At 35.3% G+C, this 5,719-nt stretch overlaps 1 protein-coding gene across 1 annotated transcript in view; it reads left to right on the forward strand.

The window, feature by feature from the left end:
• LOC146454320 (uncharacterized) overlaps positions 1-4,186 on the forward strand; it is a 91,069-nt gene extending 86,883 nt beyond the window's left edge. Inside the window, exon 2 of the mRNA XM_085095662.1 lies at positions 4,149-4,186. The gene's annotated coding sequence lies outside the window, so the exon portion shown is untranslated. The remainder of the gene's footprint in view (positions 1-4,148) is intronic.
• The last annotated feature ends 1,533 nt before the right edge of the window (positions 4,187-5,719 follow it).

Consider the following 5,719-nt stretch of genomic DNA (forward strand, 5'->3'; position numbering starts at 1 on the left):
ACGGGTTGAGTTACACCAAAATAATGCGAGCCCTATTTTGTCGTCTGGCGTGAGCAACGTTAAATACGGTTATTAACACTGTGTGAACTAGATAATTATATGAAAATGCTGATCACAGAAACATTAGACATGGGGTACAATGAAAAATAATTAATCTAGCAGATCCTTGTGTTAGATCTTACCTCAATTTCTCTGAGTTGTGTACGGCAAGGGAACCGATCCTCAAATGGTCAAATCTCACAAACATTTTGTAATTGATTATTTTTCAATTTTAATAACAAAAAAATTTTTCCTGAGACAAATTAAAGCTATGGAAACATGAGGAACGTTGCTAATGAAAATCTCGATAATTGTAGTGGGTAATTAAAGCAGACATTTTTCCAATTTTACTTAGATATTCCCTAAAAACCTTTCCGTGTGGACAGAAAGAAGAAGACGACACCTTTTTTGAAAGAAGAAATCACTTTAATAAGAGAACATTTGGCTGAAATAGATTTAGTCCTCCTCTATTCAACGAAGTACTTTCAAAACTTTCAGACAGCAAGTCACAACATTACCTTACAAATATTATTAAGCTGTTGTTATACTCTTAGAGACGGCCAACTGAGAGTCTCCCTTCCCATGTAATTCAGTTTATGCACAAATCAGGAGATCAGTGTTGTTTAGCGCTCTTAAAATTCTAAATATAGCTCCGATCTTTATCGTAATTGAGGAAAACTGGAAAACAAACCGTTTGCAATTTTTTAAAATTTGAAAACTTAGCAAGTGAGGGTTGTATTGATTTTCGTGGATGAACGAACTGAAGTATTACAAATGAGATAAGTCCTTCTCGTAAACGAACCGGTAAACGAGCGTAAATGGCAAGGAATAAATTTAAAGTAGGGCACAAAAATGTTGTCATGCTGATTTGAACTGCAAAAAGCCAAGGGGTTGAATATAATGCCAGTTGCTCTGTTGTCCATCATGCCCTAAGAAGACGTTATAGCTCTCCGGTGTTAGCTATTTCTACGCTTTCTAGAATTGTGGGATAAATGGCTTGTTCAAAAGCTTTTTTTGTGTTCTAGTTTTTTTTTTTTTTGTTCAAAAGCTGGTCTGTGTTCTAGTTAATTTATACAACAAAGAGCTACAAAGCAGCTGAGGAAAGACGAAAGAAAAAACGTAGGTCAGGAAAGCATACGATTGTTCATCTCTTGAAATGTATAAATGGAAGATCGACAATGACGTGACTGCCAGAAATCGCTTTAATTCTAGAAACAGGATTCCGCAGGCTCTTTTTCTTCAAGTTAAGTTGTCATCTTGTTCGAATGGACAACACTGGCTCAACTTAAGCTAGACGACTGAGTAAGGTTTTTCAATTTTCGCCGTCTATTCAGCTGAATTCAAACGAAAGTTGAACTGAAACGTTCAGAATGGAAAGCCAGGGAAGTGGGGAGTAGTCGAGACGTCTTCCAAGCCGGTGCCAAAAGGTTCTTTTCCAGTTTATAAAAAAAAAAAAAAAAAAAAAAAATTTTGCCTCGGAGTCAAAAATTTCCAGCTGACCAAATTGAAATTTATTTTTGTTTTGGTTTGAGATTAAGACCGCAACCGAATACATGTAGCAAGTCAAATTTTGGTCTGGAAAGTAAACGAATACTCACAAAAGCTCAATAGGGAGATCTAGTTCTTCCTCTGAGTATGTCTCAATTTGCAAGTCGACAACAACATTCAAAACCTAACCCGAGTTGCGTGGGATGGGGACACCCAACGAAAATATTTCAGAAAGTATTTTAAACAGCCGTCTTCTGTTTCCCAAGATCGGTTTAGGATCTTTAAAGCGATATCTTTGTACACTCAGTAACACAGGTTGATTTCTTTGTATTCCCTAGCTGAAATCTTAAGTCAGCGGAAAATTTCAAGGTACAGATGATTTTTTTCCCAAATTTAAAAAACAAACTGCTTTCAGCCTTTCTAAAGATTCTAGCTGGCCTCGTTTCGCTCTCTTGACGACATATTTCTTCATTTCAGAAACAAAAGGGATTAATTTTCCATGTCACTTATTTTAAACAAGCTTCAGGTAATAAAACACCAAAAGAACGTTAGTATTTCTTCAGAATTCAATCCGACTTTATGAGACGATCAATGGATTGCAAACAGATATTGACCCAAATGAACCGTTTGGTGCTGGGTAAATCCGTCTTACAAAAAAACATCGCTCCTTAGAGTGACGAGAGTAGAGTAATCTCCAATTCTACAGTTTAGAGGAGTGTTATCCTTTTTGTCTACAGTTATAGTTATCTCTCCGCCCTAAAGTTTAATTCTACAGTTTAGCGGAGATAGTGGTCCCTTATCACTAGAATACCCCAAATATAAAGGTTGGAAACATCCCTTAAACCACTGAGTAGTTTCGCAAATTGGGTTATCTACTATTCTAAAAATAATTTCTCTCGTCATCTTTTATTCACCAAATTATTTTGCCCAGTTTTTAAGTCCGATTATGTGGGTAGTTATATAGGGAAATGTGTTCTATAATTTTAGTTGCATGTGTTATTGTAATTAAATGTCACTATAGTTTTTGTGTTCTCTTACCCCCATCCGTTGAGAGACATTTATGTTTGTCTATAACAAACCGATTGAAAGTTGCATTGTGTCCTCGTTTTTCTGGATCAGTTCCACGAGATCGGCATATTTGGCAAAGCATGGACGAATGATTTGTTTGAAAACATCTCATGACCAAATGTTCAAAAATAATTAGTACTTTTGGACAGCTTTTTGCATGGGCCAATTTTTAGTTTTGTTTTTTTTAAGTTGTATACACTTTAATTAGCGACAATAACTGTTGACCGTTCAACCTGTTTGTCTTGAGGTTGTTAACGGACGTTCTCAAAGCAAGTACAAAGTTCGGAGACTTTAACTTCGCAGCAATTTAGGTTGCATTTACAATAAATATCGAAAAGTGTCAGAAATGCTTAAAAATACCACAGACATTTCGGGTATCTAACCCTTCTACAGTGTGGAACTAAACCGTAAATAGAGGCAGTGCGTGCGCGTACAACCACATAGCGCGCATGCATAAAGTAATAGTTCAAATAAAGCTAAAATTAAGTTTGAGACCATTCAGCTGAACAGTTTCCAGTTAAAAATGATGTTCATGTCATGCCTAGGTTGGATGTTTGTCCCATTGCATAAAAGCATACCCCGCGTCGTATTCTATTGCTTAGCGTGAGCAAGCCGAACGCTTGACGCCGCACGTGTAATAACTAATTAAATTTGGGGTATGAACCAGAAATACGAAGCTACCAGAAACGATAAGTCATGTGAGCGAAAAAGAAAAAGCATTACATCCAGCAGATCTTTTGTGTATCAGAACTTACCATAAATTTCTACTTGTTTTTTGAATTGAAAACGATCCTCAGATGAACACGTCTTGGGTATCTAGGCTTTGCTTAAAGAGATTACCTTCGTTAAATTGTTGGTAATTAAACAACCAGATCTCCTGAGGCTTAATCATTTTTGTTCAAACAACTTTACGTCCAAGAAAATGACTGAATAATTCATTACTCAAAATAACGAATGGGGAACCAATAAGTAATTGCGGAGTTCTCGCAGCTTAACCTCAGAAAATTAAAACATTTTTTTGGTGGGTCAAGAAAAATACCATAGACACTTACACAATAACAGGGAATCGCGATTGTGATCATCATGAGCTAATTTTTCCTTACAATCGCGCCACTAGATCAAACGCACGAGCCACGAGAATAAAGGAAATGACCACTAACGATAAAATTGTCGTGATGAAAAAAAGGATTCTCCCAAATAGCACCAGAGGGAATGTATGGAGAACACTGAGAAGAATATGTACAAGACAACTGGACACTGTAACCAAAAGAGCATGTTGTACTTGGTTGTTAGTGGGAATATTATCATAATACACTGAATATTCTTTAAAAAAGGGGGTCAAATTTACAAAGAATGTATGGTTGGGTAGCATTAGGCCTTATCACGGTTTTCGACGCCATTTTGACGAGTAGGCAAACACACTTGAAATAACAGTGTTTCATGGAAATCCGATGTCAAATAATTTTAGTAAAACATCGCTTCTTAAAAATGCATGAATTGGAAACTTTTGGTACTAGGAAAAGGATTTTAAGAAAGAAATTGGAGGGATGTAGCTGTGCCAGAAAGCTTCCAGTCGTGTTTTGAACTTTCCATACATTTGTCTGTATTTTTTTCCCGCGAACTATTTTTAGCAGCAGTTCATGGCAAGTTCGCTCTACAGACAAATGTATGGAAAGTTCAACACACGACTGGGCGCTTTCTGGCACAGCTACATCCCTCCAATTTTTGTTCTTAAAATTATTTTCCTGGTGCCAAAAGTTTCCAATTCATGAATTTTTCAGAAGCGATTTTTTATGAAAATTATTTGACACCGGATTTCCTTACAAACACTGTTATTTCAAGCGTGTTTGCCTACTCGTCAAAATGGCGTCGAAAACCTTGATAAGGCCTATTGCCAACTGCAGCCATACATCCTAGTTAAAGTCTTGCAACGCTTAACGATCATTTCTGAAAAAAAAAAACGATATAACATATTATTCTCAAATTCCCAGTACAGTGAGTACTAAGCTTGCCAACCTCTTTCAAGTTATTGGCTACATGCTACATTTATTTGTAGCTTGTTTTGTCATTTATGGTAATGAGGTTGAACGTGTAACTTAGAGATCATCCTATCAGATTTACCTTGTTTCTCAGTTTTAAGCAGACCACAGAGAATTTTAAATAAAAAAAACTTTTAGGGCAACTATTTTTGCTAAAATTGTTCATTGGTATTTTTTTTAAATCGCTAACAACAATAAAAAAAAATCGCTAAATAATCACTGGTAATTTTATTTTGGTAGTTAAACTGGCAGATCGCCTATGGATTAGCAAAAAATTTCCTGAAACGGCGACACATTTTAATGACAGAAAATTATGGGTGAGGTTGAGGTTATTGTCTTTCCAATAACGAATTACGTCGACATTGTCAGTTTTGAAAGTCAGGTAATAACTTCACTATGACACATTTAATTTAACTGTTGCCATGCTCTTTTATTTCGCTCACACAAAGAGAAAAGTCAATAAGTTTCTCTTTTTTCTATGTAAACCTATCTAATAATAAATCATAAATTTGTATAGCGTATAAGTCTCTTATGACGAGATGATCAAATATGTTTAAGATGTGTTTTACCTCAGATTAATTTTAAAGGGGCACTGTAACGGAGATTTTGTTTCATTTAGGCCAAAACTACTCAAATGTTTGGCTGAAGAACCTCTATTATTCAACATGAGAAGGAAAATATTTCGTGATATATCTGTGGAAGAACACTAAACATTAATGAATTTTCGCAATTTCTCCTAAATACATAAGAAGAACGTGAAAAATGGTTAATAGCCATAGCCATACACAATCAATAATCATGACTAGTTTCTGTGCAACAGTAGGGTTATTTGAGTAACAAAACTGACCCATTATTTCAATGTCTCCGTCAATACAGATACGTTTTTGAGATCCAAATTGACGCTAAAATTATAGATGACATTGACTCCTTAACAAAAAAAAATACTAAAAAATAAAAAATTCTTAACGAGTATTATCCCAGATGATTATTGCATTATGGTAAAGAGTGTGTTGGAGGAGCGAAATAATCATTTCGGTCGAAATAAATTTTATTTTTATGCAAATATATTTTATTATTTGACTCTC

Source organism: Pavona decussata, unplaced genomic scaffold (genome assembly GCF_977016875.1).
Source record: "Pavona decussata unplaced genomic scaffold, jaPavDecu1.1 SCAFFOLD_303, whole genome shotgun sequence".
Taxonomy (NCBI): Eukaryota; Metazoa; Cnidaria; class Anthozoa; order Scleractinia; family Agariciidae; genus Pavona; species Pavona decussata.